The sequence below is a fragment of the Ptiloglossa arizonensis genome, chromosome 11 (assembly GCF_051014685.1).
Source record: "Ptiloglossa arizonensis isolate GNS036 chromosome 11, iyPtiAriz1_principal, whole genome shotgun sequence".
Classification (NCBI taxonomy): domain Eukaryota; kingdom Metazoa; phylum Arthropoda; class Insecta; order Hymenoptera; family Colletidae; genus Ptiloglossa; species Ptiloglossa arizonensis.
This window is the reverse complement of record NC_135058.1, coordinates 4,905,808-4,921,478: the sequence shown is the minus strand read 5'-3', so window position 1 is coordinate 4,921,478 and position 15,671 is coordinate 4,905,808. Positions and strand designations below refer to the sequence as shown.

The window sequence follows — 15,671 nt, the reverse complement described above, 5'->3', positions numbered from 1 at the left end:
ATGGACGAAACGTCGTCAAGCCCACGGACCGAGGGGTGGGGGTAGAGAGAAGGAGGAAGGAGAACGCGAGACAGGCTCCTCGCTTTTCTTCCATATTTTTTTCGTCGGATCGTTTATCACCTCAACCCCCACCCCTTCACCCCTCAACCGTTCCTTTGTCCACTCCCTCTTCGTTCCCGTTTTTCCCGGCTCCACCGCACCTTCTTTCTCAGCCTCCGCGCGACCGTTCTCCTATGTCGCCTCTACTCCTTTTAGAACTTGCCGAACACACGCGCGTTCGTTGAAACGGACAGCACATTCCGTTACACGGTTGACCGATTTTCTTTTCCATGGGCCAGCCCCGTTTACTTTTCGGATCTCCTCCGCGCGGCGAGAAATGTAGGTAACGGGAACGAAAGACGCTTGCTTCCCTCGTAAAAGATCGAACGGACGGGTTCCCTCTGTGATTAACGGTGAACAATGAAATTGGTCTTTTCTTTCGTAGATCCGTTCGCGACTCCGTAGATGCGAACGCAGCGCCCGCGTTTCGGTCTCGGTTTAACGGATGCACCGTTACCCGAGTTTCAAGGGGAAAAAAAAGAATCAACCCGTGTACGAAGCTACGGGCGGCGAGTTTCTATCGCGCGGTCGAAATTAAAAATACGCGTACCGTTGTAGTTTCATTAGCAATATTAAATTGCGATATTGTACGGGGATCTTTGTACGCGGACAAATCTGAAAGTATAATACGAAACGTAACGTTTCGGCTGAAAAAGGACCCGTTTCAAACACGAGTATAAAACGTGCACAAAAGGAAATTAAAAATTGAGACAATAATAACACGGGTTTCGGCGAACAAAGTGAAAACAAATAGTGATCAAAAACGAATTATAACGTAACAAAATATATCAAAGTTGGAGAATTTTATTTTCCATTCGGATCGCCAGTGTTCAAGTGGATTTTTTATTATTTTTACGGCAATTTCTCGTACGTTAGTTTGCTTTTTCCTTTATTTCGAGTGGTTTCTAAGTTAAATAGATTTTTTTTTTAAATACCTTGCTGTATAGAAGAAAATACTATCGAATAAATAATTCCAGGAGGAACTGCTGTTACGCGCGACACTTGTTCAAAATGTAGATTCGCTCGCGTTGGTATCTTCTTCATTTACTTGAGAAACTTATCGCATTGGTCATCAAAATATCTCGTTAAAAAGTTACTGACAGGTTATGAAATTCCTTATCTCGAACGTCCTCGTTCGGTTTGAATAGGAGTTCCACTTTTTTTCCTCGATGTTTTTACGACTCCCCTACAGGGTAACGGATATTCGGTTCTTGGTTGTTCTATTGGCAAGTCATCTATGACTGAAAGTTCGAAGCACACTGTGCACGTGACGCGTTTTCTACGCGAAAATGGGACGCATTCTGCTTTACTTCGTCACTAATCACGATATTGGTTACAACGTTCGAATTACCGTTGAATTTTACGACTTCTTCTCTTAAAGATTTTACGATCTCTCCCTTTACGATGTAAAAGAAACGTTCACCGGACAGAGATGTTAAGAACAATTTGGCACGCGTAACAATAATTTCGACTAAACTTCGACCGGATGTAAAATTATTTAATCGTAAAGTCACAAATGAAGTTTTCCACGCGACTGTACAGTGCTAATGGAAACTTTACGGCGCACGAATATTCACCGTTATATTATTCACCAACTCGGCGTAAAGTGTTATTTCTACACGAAATTGAACTTTCGTGCTACCTACGGTAGAACAGTTTAGCTTGCACGGTCAGAAGACCGAGTTTTCTCCAGGAATGCAAAAAATGTGCATACAAAGAATACACACATTACAGAAGTCTCGACAAATTTTTTTCTCGCAAAATGCGTCGTTGTTCGAGGTAAATATAAAATTAATATTTAAATGTAAATATTATTTGGAGTCGATCGTCGCTGAAATTAAACACTTCGATAATGAAAAATTACGCGAGAAATTGTTATTGTTGAAACAACGTTACTTCGGGCTATGCGCGTTCATCGATGTTTGGAGAATTTTGGAAAATATGAGAAACGCTTCGCACATTTATAATTTCAACACCGAAAACAAGGTCTCCGACGCGATGTCGTTCCTAACGCCAAAGTAGGATCTTTACGGCCGATGCTCGGTACAAAGCATACTAATGCAATATGCAACCTATACGTGTGTCTGCCCCAGAATTCACAGCATACTATCCTCTTCGTAACATCGTGATCTCGATCGTTCGTGGCTCACTGAACAATATTATTTTTTTCTCACTTTATTATCGTTGAACACATTTTGCGTCCGTGTACGTGTACACGTGTCAAACGAGTCTCTGTTAATATTTTTATAAAATGGAAATCTCCCTATGAATTGAATCTTTCGTTACGAGAACACAATTTCACGAGTTCTATTCCGTACGAGAATAGAACTTCTCGAGCGGCCGGGTGAACTTAATTAAATTTTTAGCGAAATTACATTGCTCGAGAAAACTACTTCCCGGAACTTTGTACTTTCCGGGGATGTACCGTAGGCTGTGAAAAAAAAGAACGATCATTACAGTCGATCGTTAGAGGTCTGATATATATATATATATATTTTTTTTTTATCAATTCATTCGATCTCGACACTATTTCGAAATTCTGTGCAGAAAAATATAATTTCTGTTGGGGGGCGACGAAGAACTTTTAAACGCGCAACGATTGCGGCAACAACACGACAATTCGAATCGCGGAAAATAATGTCGGTCGTAATTGCTTCTCGGTCCATTACTCTTTGTCTGGACGCTTCTCGACCGGGCGAAATTACGCCGGTATTACAGAATAATTATGAATTATACCGATAATATCTGCGAATCGTACAAGCGTGACGCGTTGGTACACGACAACGATTTAGAAAGTAATCGACGTCCACCGTTATTATCTATTGTTGTTATTACCTGGTGAATATTCCGAAGAAACGATGCTTCTGTAGTTACGCGAGTTTTTCGAACTGGATTGAATTTGGGAACAGCCGGTCGAAATAACGCGATTCGTGAACAGAAAATTCACAGTCCTTGACTGAATCTTTACGAGGAGTAAATAAACTGAATACATAGATTGTGACACGCTAGAGTAACGTACAATCAATATTGATTTTGACATCGAAGAGAGCTCGACCGATTTGCTATATTGTTTTTACTCGTTAGCGACGTTCTATTAGTTTTCAATCGGAGAAATTGCAATTTTCCAAAGTTTCGAGTGTCTGAATAGATACACTCGCTACTCACCGGTTGGAATCTTCCGTTCGTTTCGTTGTACGTATTAATTGGAACGCTTTGTATACAGCCGCGATCCGAAAACAATCATTTGCATGAAACGATATTTTTGTCTCTCTGCGGCGCAAAATATAATCCCCGTCCCGTGATCCTCTGGCGAATAATAAGATGTTTTAAAAATTCATCTACACGCAACACGCAACGCGACTTGCGAATAAAGTTGCACGAAAGCGGGGCTCGATACTTAATAAGTTGTTCGATAAGTTTTATCAAACGACTAAATTTATCGAGCAACCTAGTACTATATTGTTCGATAAGTTTTATCGAATGACAAAATTTATCGAGCAACCTAGTACTATACTGTTCAATAAGTTTTATCCAACGACAGAACTTATTGAACAACCTAGTACTATACTGTTCAATAAGTTTTATCCAACGACAGAACTTATCGAACAACTTACTACTGTTCAATAAGTTTTATCCAACAACAAAACTTATCGAACAACCTAGTATCTGTGCATTTGTCCAGTAACCACGCGATCGAAATCGATTACAATTTGGTATATCGTTGTTTTATCATCTATAGATGCTCGTTAATTAATTATTCCAGTATTCTTTACGCATTCAATTTTCTCGTATTCCATTCGCTTCAACGATAAATGATCATCTCCTTGCCGATTCCCTGTTTTCTTTGTATCAACATACATATTTACATAAGTATACACGATTAGAATTTTTCGTTCCTCGATTTCCATTCTAGCTCGATCTAGCGTTTTTGTCCCGTTCGAATTTTTAATCGTGTTTCGGTACAATTTTGAGATTAAATTTAAAAACACTCTTGGATTGTATCTCATTGTTATGCAAGTTATTTTTTTCTACGATAATATGCACTGTACACTGTACGTACATTGTACCAATGCCTAATATAAACCACCGTTAAAACATTTTTGTACAGAATTCGAAGAAAGTATCGATATTTATTTTTCTTTTTATATGTACATCGGCCGGTCTCGGATTTTTAAAAAAATATTTTTCCACGCGTTTCAGTTGTATCCGGTTATGTAAAAAAATGTATCGCGGTACAATACTTCCTTTCATAGACCATCTAGTCATGGATACTGAGACAACATCCTTGGACGTGACTAGTCGTTAGCTCGCCGCCATTTTTCGAGTACATTGACCTCGGAATAGTAGATCCGATCTATTAGCATGATAATTAGCAACGATCGTCGTGATTGTCGCAGAATATGGAATTGAGAATAATGGATCGCGCTCTTCCTGATTGCGGAACGCGCCATAAATAAACATGTACATATCTCGTTCAACGAAATGCGTGGCTTCTCTAAAAACGGCGAAAAATAAATTCAAAGAAAGCCGGCGGAACGATAGGGAGTGGATCGAGAGAGTTAATTTTTCCACAGCCAACGAACGCTGAGGTCGCACGATCTCTGAATGCGAATGTGACTTAAATCGTGGATGAGAAATTCTATTTTAGGAGAAGATTTAATGTCAGCAAGTGTACCGGGTGACACAGAAGTGTAACTCAATAATTACCGTTATTGGATCATCTCTGAAACAATGGTAGTCGATAAAATAATCTCGTTCGAGAAGAATCGAACAATTTTCGTTGTAGAAACGAGATCGGGAAAATTATATGGCTCAAAATAAAACGAAAGTAAATAATAAAGTCGCATCGCATCCGATAAAATTTGGTTATTATACACTTCTGTCTTATTTCCAGTCACAGGTATCTCCTTGACCTCGTTTCTGCAACGAATTTTGGCTCGGTAGACAATTAAAGTTTGTTTTCGTTTTTTTTTTTGTTTAGCGATAAGATTGCGTGTAGTGATTCCAAAATCGTCCGAATGAAAAATGTGCGTACTTCGAGACGAAAGGAATCGATATGTCCTGTACCATTTTGCGATCCGTGCAATTCAAATTTCAGCGTCCGACTTTTCGCGCGCGCAGTTTAAATTCAACCACGGACACGAGTGCTTCAACCCAGATTCAACGAGAGACAACACGCATGGCCCGACCACCGATTGGTAGAATATGCATCACCAGTCGTAATCTGCCAATCGAAAGTCGGAACGCACTTAACGTTGGATCTGTGGTGGAACGGACAGATGTGTTTAATCCGACTGTACACACGTGTAACTCACACCCAAGAAACACGCGTAGATACAGTACCGTTACCAGGTACATATGTACGTATGTACGTGTTTCGATGCAATCGCGATACCTTTAATGAATTCCTACACCTCTCTTAATAATGTTTCTCTCGCTGAAACCGCACAGAAATTGCAAATGCATTTATTATGCAAGCCCACGGAACAACCTCGCTTTCAATTGTAGTAGAAAATATCAAATCACTCTATTAGCGTCGCATGAAAACAAAATTTGGTCGGTGTACCGGTGAATGGTAAGATCCGCGATATAGCGGGTGACTCGTCCAAGTCTAGAACCTAAAATTATACCGTTGATTCCCGTAACGCGTCCCAATGTTGGAGGAGAGAACAAAAATATTCCGCAAGTACAAAAAATAGGACGTAGATTATAGTACGCGTAACGAGATATTATTAATCCAGTCCTTGGACATACATTATACCGTACAAATTGAATTAAGAGATTTCCAAGTACTATTTTCAAACGTGTTCCTATACTAATTAACACATTCAGATACACGGTACACTCGATGGAAGCCATATAGTCGTCGTTTTGAAGGGCATTCTCAAATGGTGTGTAATTTGACACCTAAAACACTATCTATTCAATCTTTACGCCTCACTTAACTTACAACTTTCGTGTATCTATTTCATCTATTTCATCGTACTAGCTACTGGATTATTCTTTATATTTTACGGACAGTTTTCTTTGCTTTTTCACGATGCACGAGGTTAAATCGTTTATTGCTCGAATTCCCGCTTCGTTGTAATCGCGAAATCGTAAGAGCGTTTCGAAACATCGGTATCGTAATTTATTGGTCGCGGAACTAAGTGTTCCAAATTTTTAGAGACACGTAACGGTCTTTTCAAAAAAAAATGGCGGTCAACTTTTTCTGCAAGTGACTCGGCAAATACATTCCTCGTTGTTCGCGATAGTTATCGTTAAAACTTGGTAGGGAGATCGTTGTTAAGATAAAAGAAAAAAATGGACAAAGGTGCAAGTTTTTTCTCTCTTTTTTTTTTTTTGTTAAAACTGACGGCGCAACGTGAACGTTCAAGTTTATAAACAGTATTTAATTGCACGCGGAGGAATAAATTAATTTTTCGTGTCCACGGTTGACCAAACGCGAAGTTTTTATCGATACTTTTAATGACTGTAAATTGTACGGATGTTTTTATCGTACCAAACAAGCGCGCACAAAAACAGTTCTATGTTATTAAATCAACCGTTTATTGTTATGTATGCGATAATGCGAAACTCACCCGCGCGAAATGATCCTCAGCGTTCACCTCGTAAGCCATTTCTTGTCTTCTTTTCCCTCAACACAATTATTTACTTCTCGATCAATTTTTCGATCGAATTCTTTTTAAATGTAGAGAACGATTGTTATATATATATAGAAGTCGCAAATCGCACCGGTGATAATTAGGTATTCCGTGAACTATAACAACAACAAAATGATGAAAATTCCAAGTTCCCCACAGCATTAACTCTACACTTCGTGGCGTATCTTTAGTGATACATAATTCTTTTATCGTAAAATTGTTCTGCTCCAATTCATGTTAAATATTTACTCGTGTATACTTTTTTATCGATCTTTTTTTACACAATAAAAAAGAAAGTTCCGCTAAAATGATCGACTTACTTTTACATTTCGGTAAACAAGAGGCACGTAAGTAATATTTAATTTGAACAATGATGACACTATTTACCGGTAAATAACATTCACTCGTTCGTATTTCCTGTTACATTTTGTCGTTACCGCATAGTTTTCGATTGTTTTTCGATTTTTCTTTAATCTTTGTTTCTATCGTTCTTTCGATCTCGGAAGGTAATTTCCCTTCGGAAAACACTTTTTGCGATAGAATATAAAAATTCGTGCAGCGTAGGGTTGAAAAGAAAAAAAGACTAAAGGAAAGAAAATTAAAATAGCACGTACGATTTTACTCTAACCTCTTAATGGACGTGGGTCACATTATTGTCGCGTACGATACGACTCAACGAGAGGAACAGAAATGAACGTACAATGCAGATAAAGTAGTTTTTCGCTCGGCGTGAAACGCTATCGGTAATTCGAACCCGGAACATCGACAACACAGACCTGTTTCGAACGCGACCGAGTAAACATGTCCACTGCACAAGAAACGAGACCCGCGCACGTACGTAACGCGAGAACGCTAATGGCCCGAAATTATATCACGCGCGTTAGGATTGCGACTAGAGACGCACGGTCAGCGACCGACGAACCGACGAATTAACAACGTTTAAGGGCAAGACGGAAAATGCGCGAATGTCTCGCAATCGAAGGGAGAAACGATCCAAACGTGCTGTAAGCTCGTCTCGCCACTGTTCGGGCGTCACGAAGTGTGCGCAAGGTTCCAGGCGAGTCGAAGAGAAAGATACAGCGAAAGAGGGTGGGAGGGAGAGACGCAGGATCGAAGAGGTGGTCAACTCGAAGGCAGGAACGTCGTATCGAGCGCGAGAAAGTCGCCCTGCGTACCGATATTTATGCAACAGCTCCGACAACCACGAGCCGATCGCATAAGAGTTTATACGCCAGAACTTCACCATAGTACTTTCTAATTGTTCTTCCTGACCAACTCTTACCCGGTTGTTACGCAATAGGAGAGGAGCTAGGCGCGTACAAATTATGCGTCGCTGCGTTCCGATTATGGTCAACTCGTTGACCCGTACAAGATCATTCTGACGCGTGAACTTCAATCCTGGCGGGCCGCTCGGTCGTATCGAGACTGAAACGATTCACGTTCGTTCGAAGAAACAACAGCCACGAATAATTCGCGAAGGGAAACTTCTGCAAAATTTATATACAGCTTGAGTCACCGAACCCGATGATCTTCCGGGAAACACGGAAACGGTACATTTCACTGTGCACGCAGAGTGTTTTTCCCCGCGAAAGTGTAATGTCGTTTGACTGTAACAGCCTATTAGATAATAGAAGACGGAAAGACTTGGACGAACAGAAAGCTTTTATTTGTCGCGGATACTTAACGTTTCCTGATACTACCACTACCGAGAACGAAAAGGAACCTGAACGCGTCACGTATTGCCGAGAGCTCCACTTCTCTCACGTCACACGCAACAATGCGTCACATCGTGCGACAGAGAGAAAACGCGCGACTGTGTGACCGGGCACGACGTACGGTTGTGTAATCGGTTTGCATAGGTGTTCCCAAACATCATACGTATGCAATTATTACGTAGATGTTTCCACGGATGGAAATTCTCGATGCGGAAAACGTCACACGAATAGTTACGTAAAATAACGCCGGTCGTTGAGATAATAGCGGAAGCACGCTTGCTTCTCGTACGGAGAGCATTGGACACTCTCGGGACTCTCCTAACAGATCCAATTAACTTTAATCTTACATGCACACTGAGCAAGTAGCGCGATCAACAATATGGAAAGTGCAGCGAGCACTTTGTGCGTGACGTGGTTCATTATCGCGCTCGTGGGTGCGTTAAATCGTTGCGTATTAAAATTGTAATCGAGAAAATTAATTATAAATATAGTGCGTCGACGAGACGATCCTCCCGATCGAGGGAAACGAACGATACGTCGTCCGATCGTTAGCCAGCGTGGTAGAAAACGTTAGGAAATTTACAAAGTTTAACGAATTTACGCGAGATTATTGTTTATACGCGTTACTTTTCGCGTAGGATGGTCACGCGGATCTTCGAGGTAAGAAACAAGAGGAATTACGATCTAACGTATCGATGAGAGGTCGAAGCAGCGATTGAGTAAGAGCGATTCGATATGAAACGAGACATGCATCGTCGCGTGTACTGTTAAGTATTTTATGTAATGTACAGCGAAGCGAAAAAAAAATTTTAAGATGTTGTACACCATGACGATACACAAACCAGACTCGACAGCGATGATTAACGACCGGTTTGGTATCCCGTCTTCCTCGAATTAAGTCGCAGTAGCGTTCGATCTATCGAAAGCTTCGTCAACATTCTCGCATGGATCGTGAATCTTTAACAAACATCGATCCCCTAACGAGCTTTCTAAACGCGCGAGCGGAAATATAGATAAGACGCGAAGTTACAGTTATTCCCGCTTTCAAGATCCAATTTTTTGCCCCTGATTCAAGTAATGCAGCAATCTCCCCGATAGAGAGAGAGGGAGAGAGGAAGTAACGATTCTCATCGATCTCGACAGGGAGATAAAAATCATTAGTTAACCCCGTTTTCAAGAAAATTGGCAGTCCCGATTTTTGTCGTTCGAAAGTCACAGTTACCGTGACCAGATCTTGGACAATCGTAGGTAAGACAGATAAGACAGCCAACGAGTTCCAAGTTGACCCTTTCGAGTCTCACGAGTTTGGATTCAACTATTTTGCGTTTCAAGAATCGAAAATCGTCTCCACGTGGGTTGCACATTGCAGATCTTCGAGACTTCGAGGAATCGTATCTATTCAGAATAGGTATTGTTTCCGTCCGTTCGTTTCGTTGATATCCGATGTTGTATCCTGATAAATATTTTCATCGATTCGAACGACGACGAGAATACGATTTTATCGTTCGATTACGGAAATAGCGCGTTCAAGAACGAATTGGATCTACAATGTTGATCGTGCTTCGAATCGAACAAATTTGTACATCGACACCTGGAGAATTTTCCGCAATTACGTGCCTACGGTACCGAGAGCTTGTATCGATGCGATTGAAGAAGGAAACCGTAACGGAAGAAAGAACTGTTTTACTCGAACGAAAAGTCTTCCGTCAAAGGTCAACGATACAACAACGGATAAAATCGATTTACTTCGCTCGGATCTATTTTGCTACACTTTGAGGAACAGAAACGTCGTGCCGATTCATTTTTGCCGGTCGTAAATGGGAAAAGTTCTCGCGTCGATTGATCGGACAAGGTCGTCGTGACTACGTATCCCGTTAATTGCTTCCTCTCCCATTATTGCCCTAATTGGACATCGTCTTTTGCGAAGAGACGCGAATTACGCGCGTCCACATTCAGATATCATCAACCGTTTAACGAGCTTACGCGCGCCGCGGATGTAATAACACGCGGGGAAATTTAATTGAATCCAGGACAACCTGAGAGCGACGTGTCCCGTATGTTAATTAACGAACACATCGACGCGATCCCGCCGGTTGCCAAAGAGCCGCGAGTTTTTTTACTCGAATATTTACCGCACCGTTTTTGTTCTTTTTCGCAGTATATCGTACCGTGCACGATTCGCAAGAAGTTATTCGAGGCCAGCGTAGCCAGAAAAATAAGCCGAATTCCGTGTGTGAAGAGTGGAGAAAAGGAACATGGGCGGAGTAGAGGTTGTTCGGAAAGTCATTTCGTTTTCCAAAATGGAGAATATATAATTTAATGAAATGTTTATACGCTCTAAAAAAATCGTGTTTCATTTTCACGAAAAAACAAAAAAAAAAACGAAATGACTTTCCGAACAACCCAATGTATCTATAGTATCAATAAGTAACGGGTGTACCTATAATATTGATATACCTATAGTAGTGGTATAGATGTAAGGTATAAAGGTATATTTAATTACAATACAATAGGAACTCGTAACCAAAAAAATAAATCGAGTCTAATGTGTAAGGAGTGAGGGAAGGTATCATAAACGGAGTGGGAGAAGTAACGAGTGTATTTATTCTATTGTAATTAGGTATACCTTTATACCTTGTACCTGGTACGTCAATACCATAGATACAGGCGTTGCTTCTCTTCTCACAAATGGGATTTACCATTTTTTCTGGTCACATTGGCCCATAAATTGTCAATTTCCCAACTCTGGTGTAGATTAACACTCGGTGGGATGCTCGGGTCTGTTTGGACCCCATCCAAGGTGCAAAGTACAGCTTCTTATTTGTATCCGACTGCCTACGTATGTTCGAAATTAGAAGGGGAAATATCACGGGCAAAAGCGTCATTGACATTCGAGTGATTTTAAAAAGAAGTTCGGGACAGGTTAAATTGACCCTTTTGGTAGTTCCAATGTTAATAGGAACGACGAGCATCCTGCGTAACTCGAGGAAAAGCTTCGTCGTAATACTACCTTGATCAAAAAGTTTTAGGACTTTATTCATAAAATCAAAAATACAAATTTATTCGTCCAAATCGATATGGTCCCCTTCAAAGTAGTCCCCATTGACTGCAATGCACTTGCGCCAGCGCTTGATCCAATCCTCGAAACACCGCTGGTACTCAATTTTCGGTATGTCCATCAGAGCCGTCTTCGATTTTGTCATGACCTCCTCTCGGGTACTGTAACGCGTTCCGCGAAGCGGTTTTTTAATTCGGTTGAACAGAAAAAAGTCGCAGGGAGCCAGATCTGGTGAATTTGAAGGCTGCTGGATAGTGTTCGTGTTGTTTTTCGTCAAAAACTCGCGGATAAGGATCGCATTGTGCGCCGGTGCGTTATCGTGGTGCAAAATCCACGAGTTGTTTGCCCACAAATCTGGCCTTTTTTGACGAATTCACTAACCAAAACGTCTTGAACGGATCCATAAGCAATGTTCAAGTCCTCTGCCAGCTCTCTGATGGTCAATTTGCGGTTTTCGGACAACATTTCTTGAATTTTATCGATGTTTTCATCGGTTTTCGACGTTGTCGGCCTGCCACTGCGTTTGTCATTCTCGACCGACTCACGACCACTTCTGAAGCGTTCGTGCCATCGAAAAACATTTGATCTCGAAAGAGTATCGTTGCCGAAACACTTCTCCAACATATCCAAGGTCTGCGGACCGTTAAATCCGTTTTTTACACAAAATTTAATGCAAACTCGTTGATGCTCAAATGATGCCATTTTCAAAATCGAAGACACGAACAAAGGAGATGTGCTCAGTACAACGTAACTTTTACAAATATCAAGCTATGATGCTGAAATTGGAAGGAAGTGTTAATGACAGATATGGTAACCTAACAAAAAAAAAAAGAAACAATCGGGTGATTGACAGCGACACACGGGGGACAGTCATAGAACTTTTTGATCAAGGTAGTATTCTCCCGACTGTTGTTTACATCAGGGATCGGAATAATTGCACCACTACGTAGCGAAATTCTTACGACTAGTTTCCTCGGCCCGTGCATGCATAATTACGGGGAAAAATGTCCTTGAGCGCGAGCAGAACACGATTCGCTTAGGAAGTCCCAGTCGGACTTTATTAAACGCCGGTAAATCGCGATTCTCGATAAATGATTCATTAAAAGTATTATGCTATCGTTTGCACATATTATTAGAATAATACCCAGGATTTCCCAGACACCTCGAAGCTGGTCCCGAACGATTTACATGTTGCGCGTTATCGGTGCACACATGCCGGGGAAAACGCGCGAACGAGATACGCGATTAAGAACAAAAGAAAAAAAAAAAAATTAAAAAATTGTTTACATTAAGCGTCGAGAAATGGTAATTTGTTTATCCCACGATTGTGACGACACGTTTCGAAGGTATTTCATCAGGCGAATGTTGCGCGACATTGAAATAATTAAAATACAGTATTATTCTCAACGATACGATGATGCACGTGTTTGAAATAGGCAGCGATGAATGAACATTTGAATTTCTTCGATCCGTTCAATCAAGTAAGCATGAAATTATTTGAAACTATTTCAATTTCGATACGTTCGATACCTATAAGAATCGTTCTTATCGGTGAAATCTAACAATCGGTAACGATAATAGAACAAAGAATTACGGACTCTTGGTAACCATGAAAATCTTTTTTCAGTGAAACAAGTCGGATCTAGCTACGAGGTACTGTTTATCTTCTATTCTCGATGTACTATTTTATTTATCTACAATGCTAACTAAGCATAATATGAATACTTTATTTCGAGTCAATTTATGTGCAAACATTAAACACTGCCCGTCTGTCGCGTGAATAATGAAATAGTATTTTTAAATATTAGGTCATCCCATAACTAATGTCGTATTTCGACGGTGACTTTCGGTGAAAAAAATTAATACTTGCATTCATTTTCAATCATCGATATATCGACCATCAGTTACGATGACCTTTTCCCATCTATTAGTCAACTTTCTTATTCCATTTTCGAAAAACTTCTGGGATTTTTAATCAGAATACTCATTTAGTGCTGATTTTACATCCTCGCTATTGTTGAAATTTTCTCCACTTAAAAAATGTTGCATCGACCGGAATAGATGGTATTCGTTTGGGGCAAGATCCAGAGAGTACGGTGGGTGTGGTAGAACTTCCCAATTGAAATATTTAATTTTTTTTATCGTTATCCTTGCTGTCTAGCGAACACCTTTGCGATTCACTAACGATGGTCGTTTTTCCACTAACGCTGCTCGAAGATGTTCGAGTTGTTGGCTGTAAATCTCAGCCGTTACGATCTGATTTTGCTTTAAAAGCTCAAAATGGTAATTTGTGATAATTGTGATATAATGTAATTTGAAATAATTCCTCCAATATCCCAGCAGGCGCGCGACAAAACTTTTCAGGAACGAAGCTCTGGTTTTGGGCACTGTAAAGATGATCGACCAAGTGATAGCCATTGACGTTTTCGTTTGGGATTGCAGTATGAGATCCATTTTTCGTCCAGTAATAATCTGATCGAGAAACGAACGATTATTTCGTCGATCTCGCAGGGAAGCAGAAATGTTCATGCGCTGGATACGGTTAGAAACCGTATCAGTTCATGCGGTATCCATTTTCCCAATTTCAATACTTGTATTAAAATTGTATTGAATGTCTATGGACGGTACTACTGCTACTGCTAATCTCTCAGCAATTTCATCGGTAGTTAATTGTGATTCTAATTCGATTAAAGCTTTCAATGCCTAAGGATTGAACGTTGTTGCTCGACCGGATCTCGGTTCGTCGGAAAGGTCAAAATCACCTTTTCCAAATTTGATAAACCATCTTCGACACTTTCTCAAATTCGAAGCACGTTCACCGTACACTTCGCAAATGTTTTCAACCGTATCCGTAGTTGTACTACCATTTTTAAATTCGTATAGCGTACAATGCCGCAAAAGAAGTTGGTACACGCTCGTTTAAAAATTGTTTTTCAAGTGAAGAATGTCGATCGAACTGCATCGAACGCAACTGATAGATAGACTGTCGAGAGAGCACTATTTAAGCTACATAGAAAGAAGTTTCTATAAACACATCGCCGAGATGCGATTCAAGTGTTCGTTTAAAGTACGGTAAGAGACGACATTACTTATGGGATGACCTAACAGTATCGATAGCGTTTCTTATATTCTTCTATCGAACCTGTTTCAAATTTTTCTCAACACTGTTCTGGCTCAAAAGTCTAGGTGCAATTTATCAACGAGGAATTTGTAAATTTTGCTACATTCTGTTCGATCGCAGTTATCCCGTGGTAACGATTTTTCTTATTTATACCATTAAAATTCTCTCGAATATCTTTCCAATGTTCAAGGTTTCCAGTGAGTGCCATGCTGTGACTCCATACGTGGATTTAAGAATATTCCTCCTATGACACAGGTGTCTAATAAACATCAGCTTTGGGCAATTATCAGTCAGATATCGATGATTAATTAGCAGATAAGCGTACCGTTGAGAAATTTTCCCAATACCTGTGCGTAGATCGATTCGAAAGGAATTGCAATTAAATAAGATAAAAGCGTGGACATTAAATCACAATTTTTAGAGTTTCGTCTTGTATATTTTTTACAGTCTGGACTTTGTTTCGCATTTGTCTACAAAATGTAAACGATGTAGGTCGTAGGAATACACACTACTCACACATTTAGTCGATAGTGCGTTGCTATAACATTTCAAGGCTTTTCTCCCCATTCATAAAAAAACTTGTTTTGGACAAAACCTTGACTTCTTTTCGGCAGATGTAATTTCGAGTACTCGGGTGTTTTATCTCAATGTTTTTTCGGGCGATACGAAGGTTATTCTTATTTGTTTTCTTTCTAGAAACAAGAATATTTGATAGTTTTCGCGATCAGTTACCTCCAAGAAATTTAAATAACGTTTTCTAATTTTTCATACCGCGCGTATGTTACCCAATCTGGCATGTGATTTATGTCAGTAATTATGAAAGTGGACCGAGTAAAAAGTCTAGAAAAATGTAATTTATCGCTTATTTTGCGTTACATCGATCCACGTTCTGATAATATTAAGAAGAAACAATATTAAACAATATTAAGAAATATTAACTACCGAGCCACTGTTATAAACCATGGATTCATTTCAAAATTGATCGTTCGCCTCTATTGTCTTCCTCGTTGCATTCGTGTTCTTTGTTTTGTACT

At 40.1% G+C, this 15,671-nt stretch overlaps 1 protein-coding gene across 2 annotated transcripts in view; it reads right to left on the bottom strand.

Moving 5' to 3' along the window:
• The window catches only part of LOC143152625 (protein fem-1 homolog CG6966), a 41,681-nt gene that overhangs the window by 7,854 nt on the left and 18,156 nt on the right, over positions 1-15,671 (bottom strand). Inside the window, exon 1 of one of the 2 annotated variants that reach the window (XM_076322946.1) lies at positions 8,026-8,183. The exons of the other annotated variant lie outside the window; for it this stretch is intronic. The gene's annotated coding sequence lies outside the window, so the exon portion shown is untranslated. Of the gene's footprint in view, positions 1-8,025; positions 8,184-15,671 lie in introns of those variants that run through there. 2 annotated transcript variants of the gene reach the window in all.